The 16,507-nt window shown below is 40.1% G+C and overlaps 1 non-coding gene and 1 pseudogene across 1 annotated transcript; both read right to left on the reverse strand.

Annotated features, from left to right (window-relative positions):
* Positions 1 to 481: 481 nt before the first annotated feature.
* On the reverse strand, positions 482 to 2,359 carry LOC112084362 (annotated as a pseudogene).
* A 5,831-nt stretch (positions 2,360 to 8,190) lies between these two features.
* Positions 8,191 to 8,300, reverse strand: LOC112084952. The gene has a single exon (XR_002898600.1). It is a non-coding gene; the product is annotated as a small nucleolar RNA R71 (small nucleolar RNA).
* Between the last annotated feature and the right edge of the window lie 8,207 nt (positions 8,301 to 16,507).

Raw genomic sequence — 16,507 nt, forward strand, 5'->3', positions numbered from 1 at the left:
ATCCACTCGCGGTACGCGTTTTGGCCGATAAGGTCTACCGCAGTATGCGTTTTGGCCGAGAAAAAACCTTCCTGGTGCGCAAGAATGGCCGATAACCTCCAAAGACCCAATTTCACCGTTTTTCAAGCCTTGATCACCATTCCACCTCCTGGATTCATCTTTTCAGCTCCAAATACACCTGATAAACACTCAAAACATGCAAAGACTCATTGGGACCTAATGCATCTCCTAAGTTCTAAAACAAACCCTAAGGACTTAAAATGCATGGAATAAAACATGATTTGGAATGAATTATGCAACCTAAATGATGCAAATTATGAACATATCAATCTCTTGCAGTATTAGTTTGAAAAACTTAGGAAGAAGCTTCCTTATTGTGTAAGGTAAATGCATCAGCGACTCAAGAGGATCATAGCAGGAATAATTAGGATCATAGCAGAAATACTTAGGATCATAAAGGAATATTTCTCATCTCTTTGAATCAATGTGGAAATCTCCTGACATGAGACTTGTCAAATGCAACAACATTGCTAATTGGAGAAACGATAGGTTGCATAGCAGAAGTACCTGGTTTTTTAAGATATCATTGTGTCAAGTTCCATGCAAAAGAAGCTAAATATTTGCATAATGCAAAGTCTGCGTGATCTTCATATCTCAGAGGTCTGGATAATATCCAATTTTCAATCAGTGGTAAAGGCGATCACTAAACCCCTTGAATGTCCAATATTTTGAGTTTTCACTTATTATATTTCTCAGCTTTGTTCTGCATTTGTGAACTGCTCGACAGAACATTGATGATTGGTTTAAGCAAAGCAGCTCAAGAGATTTCCAAAAGAGTGACTTGTAATAGGCGTTTAGTCGTATACGATCTTCTTCGTAATGACGTTATTTTATCCTGAGTATCCAAAAAAACATTCACTTAGATATTTGATGCTCTGTTTCTAATTTTTCCTTTGTACCGGATCTTTTGATTCTTGATTCAATAAAGTTTGAAACATAAAAAATTAAGTATATAAACTGAGATCTTTATATTTTATATAAATGAAAAAATTATGAAAATCGATGGGGTGCCATATCATAAATTAGCCGACTATAAGTTTCGCTTTGGGCGAAAATACTAATACCTATGATCTCTTGCTCCAGCGAGGAAGTGCCCACGTCTTTTTTGTACAATTGCTTTAACCTTTATCTTGAATATTCTAAAACTTTTTAAATAGAAAAACTGTAGAATCAAAAGAAGAAGAGAGAATATTAGCTTACCTATCTATACAAACATGTATCGCCATATGGTTTTCTTAGCTCAACCACGTTCAGTGACGGCTTTATCTCGAGAAAGTATATGACAAAAAGTCCTTTGATTACTCAAATATAGTCACTAAATCGTCTAAATTTCTTATTATAAACCAACTTGACTTTTCTTGTTTTTATTTTTTCTTCTTGCTATCCTTTTAATATACGGTTTAAAATTATATGAACGCTACAAAATTAACATTAGAAGTAGCTAAAGAAAGAGGAAGACCATGTTGTGAAGACTAACCTTCGCATGTTTCTTTTGTACACTGAATCCCATTTCGGTAACCGCTGTTTTGATTTTCTCCAGTAAATCTTTTGATGAGCTATTTGACGTGAACGTTATTCTCCTTTCTGATACCTTATGAGAATTCAAAAGTATAATTTTTTTTTTTAGTTATTCATTGTCTCATGCATTGGAAAAATCTTTGAGACATTACGTCTTGTTCAAAGAAACAAGACATGTCAAGAACCGAAGACATTCCAATTAACTGAAACGCATTGATGATGGTCGTGAATCACTACCCTTCCCATTTACAGATCACTACACCGTTCAGAAAAGAAAGAAGAGAATGGAGCACATTGTACATAAATCAATTGCAATTGCAATAAAGAGTGAGGTGCAGATTCTTACGAGTTCTTGGATTAAGAAAGTATCATCGTCTGTCTCAACTTCTTCTTGGCCATCATCAGCGAGAATTGCGGGGGTGTAGTTGTGCTTGAACCATTCGCTGGCTTGAGTACCTGTGATTCTGGTAGATGGATTTGGATCGCACATTCTCTTAATCATGGTTCTTGCACCTAGTGATAGCCATCTTCGTATTGGTGGGTCTCCTTTGCATATCTGAATAAGAAATCAAATCTTTTATCAAGCTTGTTTCTTCAAAATGTGTGCCAAATCGAATACAACAAAGGGAAGAGGCTTAAAGGCGGTTTACCTTCGGGAGACATCTAGTTAGAATCACATACAAAATTATACCATACAACCATATATCTGATCCAAACCAAAAGTACGCCCTTAAAGTCACATAGCAGACACAAGATACAGAGCACACTTTCATACCTGCATCAATAAAGCTCTAAGAGAAGCACATGAGGCATCATCACTGATGGACCCGGCCTAAAACCTCAAGGCAGCACTGTCAACGAAAGCAAATCGATACACAGTTGAACACTTTTCTAGGTTAGCATGAGAACAAATAGACCAACAACGAAATTAGCAATAGCATTAAACAAAACAACAAATATAACTGCTTTAAACGAAAAGAAACCAAAAAGGGTAACATAGGAGTAAAAATAGACACTGAAAAATTTGTCTTGTGCTACCATTTTAGATAACAAAAGTTATTCTCCCAGAAAACCTGAAAAACCAGAACTAATCCACGACCACTTAAAAAAAAAGTAGAAAACAAAAGATAAGAGACAACAACAAACAAACAAAAAAGCACATAGGGACAGAAAGAATCGAATTGAGTTATATATTGCTGCAAACACAGAATAATCTAACGTAAGAGCACGTATGGGATGTATCTTTAATAATTCAAAGGAAGAGCTCGGAGATTTCGTTATTATAGAGTTTCTTGATCGAAAATGTTGAAGAGTAAATTGTTATCTGAAACTTGCGAGTAGGTCGTTTAATTTGCGAACTACAAAGAGATTTACGAGTTTGAAGATTAATCGAGCTACGAGTATAAGAGTAGATCGAATGTCTTAAAGTTGCGAGCTTAATGCATTTATTCAAGATTACGGATCCCGTCTTAAATGAAGGTACAAGACTATTTATAGTAAAACGATTAGGTTAATTTCGGGAAAAGTAGGTCGTACGGTCGATCAGACTGACCGCCCTTCTTGGTATCGCAGTGGCGATTAATCCATGTTTCATGTAGCTCGTACGGTCAAAATGGTCGAGCTTCGTGGATACGTTGGGCCTGGTGAGGTTATTGGGCTTTACCAGGCTTAATGGGCCGATCTTGACTTGGGCTAATTCTTGAAGAGGGCTGTGCGCAGACCACCTCCAACAATTGCCCCCCTAGTTCGTCGAGAGAGATTTGTATTGATAGCTCGGTGACTTGACGTTGTGACTCCTTATTGCGAGTTCTAATCCAGTCTTGGGCAATATCTTTGGCGAGGCGACACTTAGATATTGCGGTGATGGAGCTGTACAGTATATATCAAGGAGGGGTGGTGTGCATTGATGACGGCTTTGAAGTTGAAAAGGCGCACGTGAATGGCGGTTTCAGAATCGAAAAGACGCGCATGAGAGGCGGCTTGGAAGTCGAAAAGGCGTGCGCTGAGATACGAAACATTGGATGGCTCGTGAACTCCAAATATCTTTGAATTCGATTGGATTGCGGGTCATGATTATATTCCTCGGTAACCGGTATTTTTCTTCTATATAATTTGAGAATCCCAACTTCTCTTCATTCTCTTCTCTCGCTCATAAAAGGTAACTTCTCTTTCTCCCTTCCCGCACTCTCTCTAGTTTCTCTCTCTAGAATTTACTCTTCCTCCGTCATTTTGGTTCTATTCTCGTGGCTTGATTTCTCCAATCATAACTTCTTCGGCCATCTCCATAAACATCACCCAATGGTCATGGGAGAGGAACACATTGAGTCGAGTTTGGAATCTGGATCTCGATCTGAGGAGATTGCTGAGGAGAGTGGAGATTCATCTCCCTAAGTATCATCAAGGTCTGAGAGTCCGTTGGATAGAGGGACATCACCACTAGATGAGTTTTCAAAGCGGATTTGTCCGGATGGGGCCACTTCTAACTCGACAAGAGTTGAGATCGTGACTCCTTGATCGAGCCACATCAAAGCAAATTCTTGCGATGTTGATGCTGAGGTGCCCGATATAGACGACGTCGAAGAGAAAAATTAAAATGAAGAAGAGGAAGACGAAAATGAAGAAGTCAAACCTCGCAGGAAGGGTTCCAAATGTAAGGGACCAATAGAGAATCATCTTAAGAAGATCCTGTCGTGGATGACGGTTGAGCGTCTGAACGATATGCAGAACAGGTTCCACCTTTCATTAGGTTTTGTTCTTAATTCACCAGGCCCAGCAGATCCACCATGGCGAGCTCTGGAATTTCCCAGTTGTGTTTAAAGATCAAGGGGATCTCTGAAATTTCCGGGTGGATGGCCGCTGTGGAGGAGTGGCAAACTGAAAAGAAGAGGGAGTTGACCAATCAGATTGAGTTGTTGAGAATAGAAAACCAGGATTTGATCAACAATCTCCAGATCGCCAACGAGAAGAAGATTCAGCTCGAGAAAACGATGGCTTCGGAGGTCCTCCGAGCGCAGAGGAACACCGCCAAGAGGATTGAGGCCGAGAGCATAAGGATTTTTTCGGATGCTGAAGCCAGGTTCTCTGCTCGCATGGGTCGGCTGAGAGCTTACAATGTTGATCGCGAGGCAGCCGAAACCGTGAATCTCGATCTTGTTCAGGCTAGAGGAACCCTCGAGTGTCTCGATCTTTTGAAGCAGCCTTCAAAAATTACCAAGGGAGAGATAAGGTCTGAGTATGCGAAAACAAAACTTGATTGTGAGCAGAACCTTGCAAGTCTCAGTATTTCTGACCTGCAGAAGCGTGATCTTGAACTGCCGTTTCCTGCTACTTCAGGAGGCGGTTCAGATCATTACAAGCCTGAAGATCCTGAAGACCCCGAAGCTCGAGATCGATTCGTTGAGTAAAGTGTTTTCCTTTGTTGTTGCACTTCTCCTTATTCGTCGCATTTTCCTGATTTTCTTTGTTTTTTTTTATTCGATGTAATGCGATATTCGAACTTAATGAAATGTCTATTTTTTTTACAAGTGGTTGTTTGACTATTTTTGTTATTGAGACTAATCAAATTATAGGTGCGAGACAAGAGTTCGGCAACTCTTTTTTTCCTAATGAGTGTGGGCTCGGTTTAGTATGCTAGCAGGTGCGAGTAGTAGCTCGGCTGACCTGTTAGCTTTAGCGTATTTATTCGGGCGATCTAAGAGAGTGCAGGATTGGACCCGACTTAATCTCTATAATCGTTAAGGTTTTTGTTCCTTAGGATTATAGAGAGTTTGCATTATGATGAATGAGTTTTTGTAGATCGCCGAGATGTCGAGTAAAGAGTTCAGAAAAGTAATAACAAATTTTTATTAATAGCTGCACTTGATAATTCGGGATCAAGCTAATCGTAGTTTTCATTTAATACAGAGTAGAATCTAGCTCGGTGAGCAACCTTTTTTTTTGGCAATCTTGTGGTCAAATCGATCTAGTAGTAGTATCTCTTTATGTTAATCGAATTCCATGACCGTGGGATCATCTCTCCTTGCATTGTCATTAGCTCGTATACTTCTGGTTTGAAGAATTTTGTGATTTGGTATGGGCCATCCCAGTTTGCTCCAAGCTTCCCCGCTTGTTGTTCAGCGGTGTTTTCGAGTACCTTGCAAAGTACGAGGTGGCCTGCCTTGAAATGTCTTCCTTTGACCTTCTTGTTGTAATATCGGGCCGCTTTTTGTTGGTAATTTTGTATTCGAATTAGAGCTTGGGCTCGTTCTTCTTCTAACATGGTGTTGGTTTTGGCGTCTTGTGTTAGCATTATTTGGCGCAGGCTTGGTAGGCCAACCTCGGATGGAGCTAGAGCTTCCATTCCATGTGACAATGAGAATGAGGTTTTATTTGTTGATCGTCGAGGTGTGGTTCTATGCGACCACAGTACTCCATCGAGTTCGTCGGCCCATAGACCTTTCTCTTCTTTAAGTCTCTTTTTGATCCCGCCGAGTATGATTTTGTTGGTCGCCTCAGCTTTCCTGTTACTTGTGGGTATCTCGAGGTCGATTTACTGAGTCTGATCTTCCACTTGGCACAGAAATTCTCAACTGTGCTAGAAATGAATGTGGGGCCGTTATCCGTCACGCTCTAATAAGGGAGGCCGTGTCGACATATTATGTGTTTCTAGAGAAAATTCTTGACGTCTTCTGCGTGGATTTTAGCATAGGATTCGGCCTTGATCCACTTCGTGAAATAGGTGATGATGATAATAGTACATTTCTGGCGGGTGCGAGGTAATGGACCGACGATATCCATCACCATCGCATGAATGGGTGGGGTGGTGATGAAGCCATGAGGAGTTCGATTGGGTCGTGGATCAAAAGGGTGTGTCGCTGGCATTTTTTGCAGCGAGCAACGAATCTATCGCAGTCTATCAATATAGTCGGCCTGAAGTGTCTGTGATTTTTTTATTTAAAGGGTTAATGCCCAACCAGTCGAATGATTTTCACACCCACCTTCGTGTGTTTCTTGCATAACGTCAACAGTTTCTTCCCCGTGCAGACAGCTAAGCAGCGCGCCCTTGGCGCTCAATCAGTATAGGTTTTTGTGCGACTGAACATACTTTGTGCTGCGGGCTTTTAGGCGTCTGGTTGCCCATCAGTCAAGAGGTACATCGCCATCTATGATGTACATTAAAATTTTGACCCTCCATTCATTGTTCGAGGGTTCTTGCACAGCCTACTCATCTATGTTTGAGTAGTTTCTCAGTTGGGTTTAAACGGATTTCTCAAAGGGAATTTCATGTGTCTTCTTATATGAATTGCTAGATTTAGTATTAATAATCTTCTAGGTGTTCTTCGTCTACCTTTATTCTTATTGCGCGATTCTCTGCTGGCCACTTAGAATTCGATCTAGATATGATATGTTCTAAAAGTTTTCATTGATTGTCTAATCTAGGGTGAAACGAGAAATTCTACTATAGAAGTGGAAACTTACGTATAAATGAGTTGTGAATATTGATGAGTCTTGTTCAAACTATTGAATCTTCTTCCTTTCAGGACCAGAGTGGAAACCTACTTCTTAGGGTTGCGAGAGATAGTTGTTTAGTGATGCAAAAGTAGGCTATTCATACTTCCATGCCTCAAGTTCTAGAATATACATAGTCGATTACCTTTATCATTTATTTATGTCATAGGTTTAGTCCAATGAATCCCTGCGATACCCTTGAGCCCATCGTTTGTTTTCCATTGTTTATAGCCTTCGATTTTCATTCGGTTTTTACCCGCTTCACTTGCTTTCATTTTCAGTTACTTTTTACTTGCTTTCTAGTTTAGATTTAGTGACACCCGAAAACAAAAACCCAAATTGTTTAGTTCAAGCCTGATTTAAGCATTAGCGTGAATTCGTACTGAAACAACTAAGTCTTTGTGGATCGATACCCTAAGTACTATAGCGCACATCTGCGCACTTGCAGACATTTAGTGGTTATAAATTTTAAACCTGAAAATTAGTAAAACCAACACCTCGTTTACAATCGCATCAAGTTTTTGGCGGCGTTGCCGGGGACTTTGATGCGAATCTCAGCTTAAATCCATTAGAACACTTGTTTACTTTTACTTTTTCTTTTGAACTTTCCAGGTTACTCGACAATGGGAGACCGGAACATATTCACAGAACTCTCGGTGATCCGCCATATCATGTGGATGATAACCCAAGCGACGGACCTGAGTGATGAAGAGCTTGACAATCTGATCAATGATGATGAGAAGCTAATTGGATCAACAAGATGATGATGATGAACTAATAGGAAGTTTTGATTCACTCAAAAAGTTTTTGGGAGATCGAAGAGCTATTCAACCTTCCTTACCAGAGGATGGTAAAACTGAAATAAAGGTACCATATATCAACTTAGTTCAACAAAATTAATTCTATGGTTATTCATCCGAACACCCGATGGACCATATCGAGTCGTTCGAAGAATTATGTGCAACCATTACATCAAATGGGGATTACCACAAGTGTATTCTTTTCTCATTTTCTTTGAGAGACAACGCCAGCAATTGGCTAAAATTTTTGCAACCTGCATCAATAAAAACGTGGAAAGACTGTAGAGCGGCTTTCCTAAATCGTTTTTACACTAGAACTCGTTCCAATCTCTTAAGGAACAAGATACAAACTTTCGAACAAAAGAAAGACGAAGATCTTTACGATGCTTGGGGAAGATTTAGAGAATACCAAAGAGATTGTCCACACCATGGATTTTCCGACGAATACCTGATGGGTATCTTCTATCAAAGCGTAACTAAAGAATTGCAACATTCTTTTGACACAGCAAGCAATGGAGACTTCTCCACCAGATCCACAGAAGATGCTAGTGTTTTCATAACAACCTGGCAGGAAGTATCCGTAACAAGCAATCTTTGGCAAGTCTGCACTTCATGAGAAGAAAGAAGAGATTTCAGAAGTTATGAAGTGTCTCCATCAAATAATGAGTCAACTTGGATTGCAACAACCAAACAAAGTACACAATACGTGTAACTTTGATGGTTGGAACAACCCAATGGATTCTTATAAGCAAGAGATGATGAACACTGAAGAAATCTATCAAATTCAAGATTTTCTTTCGTGCTTGATCACCACAGGTCCATTCTTTCGGACCCCGGCCAAACCAGCTTTCACCACGGTCGTGCCTTCCCTGACCGCGATCAAGACCCATTCCACCACGGTCGCGAGTCATACGACCGCGGGAAATTCTCTTCCGAACAAATATGGGCTGTCCAATCTGATTCAATCCCCTATTCAAGTTTTCCCTCTTCTGAAGCTAAAAACCTAAACAACAGATTCTAGAGCTTGAAAAATCTAAGTCTAGGGAGATCAGTGATCTTAGTTCTGAAATAAAAAGGATGCAAGAAGATTTCAATGACAAATTTTCCACCCTAAGAACACAGATAATCCCGAGGAGGAGCCAAGTGAAAGTTCTTTCAAAAGCTCAAGCGAGGCCGACCCCTCTGATCATGTGAAAGCCATCACACTTAGGAGCGGTCTAGCTTACAAAGAGCCTGAATTTCCTAAAGATCCCGTAGATGAGAAAAAAGGAAAGGAAAAGGAAAAAGAAAGAGACAGAGTCACGATTGAAGACGTTGAAAAAGACGTGGTCAGAGAAAAGGATGGAGAAGAAGTAAGAGAAGTTACATCCCGGGAAATTCTCTTAGAAGACCCGATCCCCCCTCCATCAGCTCGTGTATACAAACCTAAACCGCCATATCCTAAAGCATTAAGAGCCCCGAAGAAGGAGAAAGAAAAAGCTAAGCTGAAAAGCTAATCGATCAATTAAATGTGAGATTACCTTTCGTATAAGCTTGTGCTATGATTCCCGCTTTAAGAAAATACATGAAGGGTATTCTAACAATTTTTTTAACTCTTGAAGAAGGTGTTATAATGAGAACCCATGAATGTAGTTCTATCCAGCAAAGCCGGATCCCTCAAAAGAAAGACGATCCTGAGAGCTTCATACTTTTCTGCACTATCAATAATATGGCTTTTAAGCGTGCTCTTTGTGATTTGGGATCAAGCCTAGACATGATGCCTCTCTCATTTTCAAAAAACGTTTAGGACATCACAATTTCCAGCCCACTATTTCTTTAGTATTAGCTGATCGTTCCGTTAGACAACCCGTAGGTATCTTAATAGATGTTCCCATCAAAATTGAAAAATGTTGCATACCCACCGATTTTGTAGTGCTAGAATTAGAAAGAGAACGTAGAGATCCTCTTATTCTCGGACGACCATTCTTATGTACAGCGGGAGCGATAATCAATGTTCCTAAAGGAAAAATCGATCTTCACTTAGGTGATCTGGTTATGCAATTTGACATGAACAAAAATCTCGATAAACCAACTCTGGATAAAAAAAAATTGTTGGATTGATGAGCTTGACGGAATTATTGAGGAAGTCTATGAAGATCTACTTCTCGAAGACCCTTTAAGTGTCACGGTTTCAACCACAAAAGACGAAAGCAATTTCCTTGAAGAAATCTCAAGTGAATGCGCGCGGATGCTTGATAAGTCTGAAACTTATAAGAAGCCTCTAAACCATCTAGATCTTAAAGACCAAACAAACATTCCTACACTTCCTATAGGCACAGCCACAACAATAAATGATCCGTGGAGCAAGCTGAAAGCCCCGAAGGTTGAGCTTAAATCTCTTCCAGTCGGACTAAAGTACACTTTCTTTGGACCAAATTCGACTTATCCTGTCATTATAAACTCCGGTTTGACAGAAGAAGAAACCAAAATGCTATTTTCTGAACTGAGAAAGCATAAAAAGCCTTAGGATATTCACTTGATGACATATCTGGAATCTCTGCAGATCTTTTTATGCACAAGATCAATCTCGAGGATAATGCTGAAAACTCAATCGAAAGTCAAAGGAGACTAAACCCTAATCTCATGAATGTCGTCAAGAAAGAGATTATGAAGCTTTTAGAAGCCGGAATAATATTTCATATCTCAGATAGCACTTGGGTTAGCCATTTCATGTTGTCCCGAAGAAAGGAGGAGTCACTGTCGTTAAAAATGATAAAGATGAATTGATCGCTACAAGAACACTCACTAGACATCGTATGTGCATCGATTACTGGAAACTGAATACAGCAACTAGGAAATATCATTTTCCACTTCCCTTCATAGATCAAATGCTAGAAAGGTTAGCTAATCACCCCTATTATTGCTAATTGATGTATACTCCGGACTTTTCCAAATTACCATTCGACCGGAGGATCAAGAAAAAACGTAATTTACTTGTACATATGGCACGTTCGCTTATCGACGAAATGCCTTTTGGATTGTGTAATGCACCTGCTACCTTCCAGCGATGCATGATGTCGATCTTCACGGACTTTATCGAAGACATTATGGAGTTTTCATGGATGATTTCTCAATCTATGGATCTTCTTTCAAAAAATGCCTGGCCAACCTTGGTAAATTTTTGCAAAGATGTGAAGATAGGCACTAAGTATTAAATTGGGGAAAATGTCACTTCATGGTGCGAGACGGAATCGTGCTTGGGCACAGGATTTCGGGAAAAAGAATTGAAGTTGACAAAGCAAAAATCAGTCATGACAAGCCTACAACCCCCCCCCCCCACATATGTAAAAGGCATACGTAGTTTCTTAGGACTTCAGGATTCTATAGGTGCGTCATAAAGGATTTTTCACAAATATCTAGACCTCTTACGCATTTGCTTTGCAAAGAAACGAACTTCCAGTTCGATGACGAGTGTTTAGCCGCATTTCATAAAATAAAAGAAGCCCTTGTCTCTGCTCCAGTCGTGAAAGCACCTGATTTGGAACTCCTATTCGAAATCATGTGTGATGCAAGTGACTATTTAGTCGGAGCAGTTCTTGGCCAACGAAAAGATAAGAAACTGCATGTAATCTATTACGCAAGCAGAACTCTAGATGAAGCTTAATGCAATTATGCAACAACAGAGAAAGAACTTCTATCTGTCGTATGTGCATTTGAGAAATTCCGTTTTTATCTAGTAGGATCTAAGGTTATAATTCATATTGATCATGTGGAAATTAAGTATTTAATGTCTATGAAAGACAATAAACCGAGATTGATAAGATGGATCTTCCTACGGCAAGAATTCGACATCGAAATTTGAGATCGGAAAGGAGCAGAAATGGAGTTGCAGACTGATATGTTCATAATTTGCATCATTTAGGTTGCATGTTTCATTCCAAATCATGTTTTATTTCATGCATTTTAGGTCCTTAGGGTTTGTTTTAGGATTTAGGAGTTGCATTATCTTTGCATGTTTTGAGTGTTTATCAGGTGTATTTGGAGTTATTTGGAGTCGGAGAGATGGATCCAGGAAGAGAAATGGCAACCAGGACTTGAAAGATGCTGAAAATGGGTTTTTGGAGGTTCTTGGCTATTCTCGCGTACCGCAGGAAGGTTTTCTCGGCCATTCTCACATACCGCGGGTGGATTCATCGGCCAAAACGCGTACCGGCTAATGAATTTCTCGGCCAAAATCTCCGGGTGCAGACACGTTTTCAAAATCGCCTAACCGGGGAACCTTCCGGTCCGATTCAGCTGTCGGGTGCTTCCTCAAAGTTGGAGAAGATTGGATCACGGTTCCAGAGCAAGTGGAATCATAGACTTCGGACACGTGAGCAGAGAGTTAAGCTCGTTGGAAGGAACTCCTGTCTCGCTTCCGTTTTGGACCGACCCGATGAGGTCCGAAGAATGCGAAGGACGGTATTCTTCCAGACCGATTCAGTTTACGGGGTCTTCATCAGAATCCGATATCTTTGAGTCCTATTTCCAGAACGTTTGAGATCATGTAATTCGGAGCTATGAGCAAGAAGATAACGTTTCCGGAATGGACACATGTCTAGACGCCACTCTCTGATCGTGTAAATGCACTGCGAAGATGAGCCCTCCAGGAAACCTTCCACTTCCCAAGCACCGAAGCTTCCTTCACCAAAGTTGAAGATATATGAGTCTTCTGTCCTCTGAAACCGGAAGCACACAATTCGGACAAATATCTTAGAAGTTACGCCTCCCTGAACGCAAAGTGGTCCTAGGAGCCCTGAACGCTGTAAGATTGATAAAATTATGCTAAGGGAAAGATGGCACGATGGAATGCCACGGTCCACACCTGACCGTGGCACTTAATTGCAGTCCTTCGGCGTTTGACACGATCTTCATGCCACGGTCTACACTTGACCGTGGCAAAGTAACATTTGGCCGCGAAAAGATTTTACTCACATTCGACATTTGACAAGGTCTCCATGCCACGGCTTAGGACTTGGCCGTGGCAACTTTGTACACTTCTTTGGTGTTTGACATGGTCTCCATGCCACGGCTTAGGACTTGGCCGTGGCAACTTTGTACAATTCTTCGGCGTTTGACACGGTCTCCATGCCACGGCTTAGGACCTGGCCGTGGCAACTTTGTACACTTCTTCGGCGTTTGACACGGTCTCCATGCCACGGCTTAGGACTTGGCCGTGGCAACCTTGCGCATGCTTTCGGCGTTTGACACGGCCATGCATCACGGCTTCACATCTGACCGTGGCAACTTTGTGCGTTCTTTCGGCGATTGACACGATCACTTGCCACGGCTTGACCCAAACTTGCTAGACCGTGGCATCATGATTCATCCAAGAACGCGAGATACAAGATTTGACACGGTCACTTGCCACGGCCTGACCAAGAACCTGCTAGACCGTGGCAAACTCATTCTTTACCCACCAAGACCGGGTCAGTACCCGGTTTGTTCCGGGTTGACCCGGTTCGTCCAAGGCTTCTATAAATACTTTTTAGACCTAATTTGGAGAGAACTTTTATCCTATTTTTAGTCTCCTTTTCCCTTTTTGTGAAAGACCACTTGTTAATAGCTTGCTTTTGAGTTTAATATCAATTTGAAGAGTGTTTACCCCTTAATCTATCATCTCCATCCCTATTTATCATCATTAATCATGCCAATCTTCTCAACTTGCAAAGGTTTAAGAGAGATTAGTATGATTAGTGAGTAGTCACCTTAATGAGGTTCTAGATGTGTAGGTTAGGGTGCTAAAGTGTTAGATTAGGAGTACTTAGGGCTAGATTCATTGATTCATCTCTCTAAACAGCTGTTCTCTATGATAGATCCTTGCATATCACTTGAGATCTAGATTCTGGGAATTTCATGCACCAAAAATGTTTGATGAAATTCCTGAAATAGCTGTATTAGAGGTTTAAGCATTTGCTGCATGATGATGTATTGTTATTTGCATGAATGATCATTTAGAACTGTTTATTAATGCATACTGATTCATATTTCACAAATGATTATTTGGTTTGAAAATGGATTAGTATAGGGGTTAATACCTTCATGAGAGGATTAACTTAGATTAGAGTTTTTAATCATTTGAATCAGGTCTCAACATTGTCATTAGCATTCCTAGTTTAGCACCAAAGCACCCTAACCAACTATCATGTCTGGAATCTCATGCCTCCATCATATCATAATCATATCACTTGTCATTGTTTAGTTCTTCTTTAGTCTTTAATCCTGTTTTTAAGTTTGTGGTTGTCATTAGTTAATCAAAACCACTCTTGTTTGCTTGAATTAAGAATCTGATCACATATTTTAGTGTCTAACACCACATATGGATTGATAAACCCCTTGTACTACAAGACAGGGGATTGATAACCTCTACAAAGAGCCTTGAAAACTCTTAGTTATCACAGACCATCTTTCACGAATTCGAGTTGAAGAAATATTGCCTTTAAATGATAGTTTGCCAGAAGAAAACATTTATGCAATAGATGCAGTTCCCGCCAATGCCGCACCACCAAGGCAACTCATGCGACGATAAGATGCTTTCAACACCCCATTGTTTAGGCACATAGTGAATTACCTAGCAGCTGATGTAGAACCACCACAACTTTTCGGATATAGGAAGAAGAAGTTTTTGCGAGACGGAAAACAATGTTTTTGGGACGAACCCCATCTTTATAAGAGATGTGTTGATAGTTTATTCCAAAAATGTGTGGCTGAAGAAGAGATGGAAGGAATTTATTCGGATGCCATGGCTCGTCTTACGTAGGACATTTTGCAAAAGGAATGAGATGCCTCAAAATTTTATTCTCGAAGTCGAATTTTTTGATGTCTGGGGAATAGATTTTATGGGACCATTACCGACTTCTTACAGAAACCAATACATCTTAGTAGCAGTAGACTACGTCTCTAAGTGGGTTAAAGCAGTCGCTAGTCCCACCAATGATGCGAAAGTTGTTATCAAGCTGTTTAAATCTATAATCTTTCCGCGTTTTAGAGTTCCCAGAATTATGATAAGCGACGGAGGATCGCATTTCATCAACAAGGGTTTTGAAAATCTTCTTAGAAAGAATGGAGTTACGCATAAAGTTTCTTCTCCATACCTTCCCCAAACTAGCGGTCAAGTAGAAATCTTCAATAGGGAAATCAAGTCAATTTTGCAGAAAACAACTGCAATACATCACAAGGATTGGTCTACAAAACTTTACGGCGCATCATGGGCATATCGACCAGCTTTCAAGACGCCATTAGGAACAACACCATTCAACCTAGTTTACGGAAAAGCATGTCCCCTTCCAGTAGAACTCGAGTATAAAGCGCAATAGACAATTAAGGAGATGAACATGAACTTGAAAGAGCTGGAGAAAGAAGACTACTTCAACTTCACGAGTTAGAAGAAATCCGACACAATGCTTCTAACGATAAAGTTCTTCTTTTCAATCCTCATCTTAAGCTTATCCCAGGAAAATTACGTTCAAGATGGTCCGGACCCTTCACGATAAAGGAAGTCTAACCATACGGAGCCATTGTCTTATAGGACAAAACTGGAAATTCATTTATAGTAAATGGCCAACGTGTAAAGCCATATCTGGCCGAAGAAAGAGAAGATGAGAGAGAAGTGATGCTTCTGATCGATCTATCATCATCCAAGAAAGCGATCAAGGAGTGTTATGACCCCGGAAAGTCTAATCGAGCAACAATGTCAAGCTAACAACTTAAAATAAATACTTAGTGGGAGGCAACCCACTTGGTATTTTACTTATTTCCCTTTGACCTTCATTTTCTATTTTTATTGCTCTGTTTTTGTTTCATTTAATTCCAGGCTTTTTCAAAGAAGAACAAACAAAAGACGAACACCCATTTGCAACCACAATAACATTGTTCTACGAATGATATTCTCCGGCATGATAAGTACACTTAGACATTTCAATTTTGAATTTTCTTAACCATTCTTTCCAAGATTTATCACACTGAGGACAGTGTGAAATAAGTCTGAGGGAGGATATTCATCCGTTACTAACGAAATTTGATTTGTTTTGAGTTTGTTTTGGACACAAAATCTTTCAATAAAACTTTTCAAAAAGTTTTTTTCAAACAAAGTTTTCAAACCAGGAACATAAATAAACAATACTATGATGATTTAGATCAGTGTGCTTCTACGCTATGTCCTTGTTTTTTTTTTTTTGCTCTTTTGTGATTTAGGCCTAGACTAGGCGGTAGCTAGAATACTTGCACTATAAACTCCCACCAGAGGACTTCTATTTATTGAGAATCTTTCTGACAGGATATACTAGCTCATTTATGACTTAATTTTGACTTAATTTTCTCGTTAAAGCATTAGATCAGAGAAACGAATCATACATTCAGGACTCCTTTACCCTTTTACCACTCTTTGTTGATCCTGAATGGCTAGTTCACCTTTAGCTAGTTCTCTACCTTCACCCATCCTCTTTTAAACCACATGCATTCTTGGTTTTCATTTTCCTATATGCAGATATGTGCAAAAACGTCGAAGAGAAAGAGGATCAACGCGGTTTTCAGTCACTGAAGACGGAGACCTGCGATTTTACCGGAATAATTCAACAAAAGGAGAAAACTCAGTTTGCCCCTAGAAAAACTGGAAAATGAATATA

This window comes from Eutrema salsugineum, unplaced genomic scaffold (assembly GCF_000478725.1).
Source record: "Eutrema salsugineum unplaced genomic scaffold, Eutsalg1_0 scaffold_4, whole genome shotgun sequence".
In the NCBI taxonomy this organism is placed as follows: domain Eukaryota; kingdom Viridiplantae; phylum Streptophyta; class Magnoliopsida; order Brassicales; family Brassicaceae; genus Eutrema; species Eutrema salsugineum.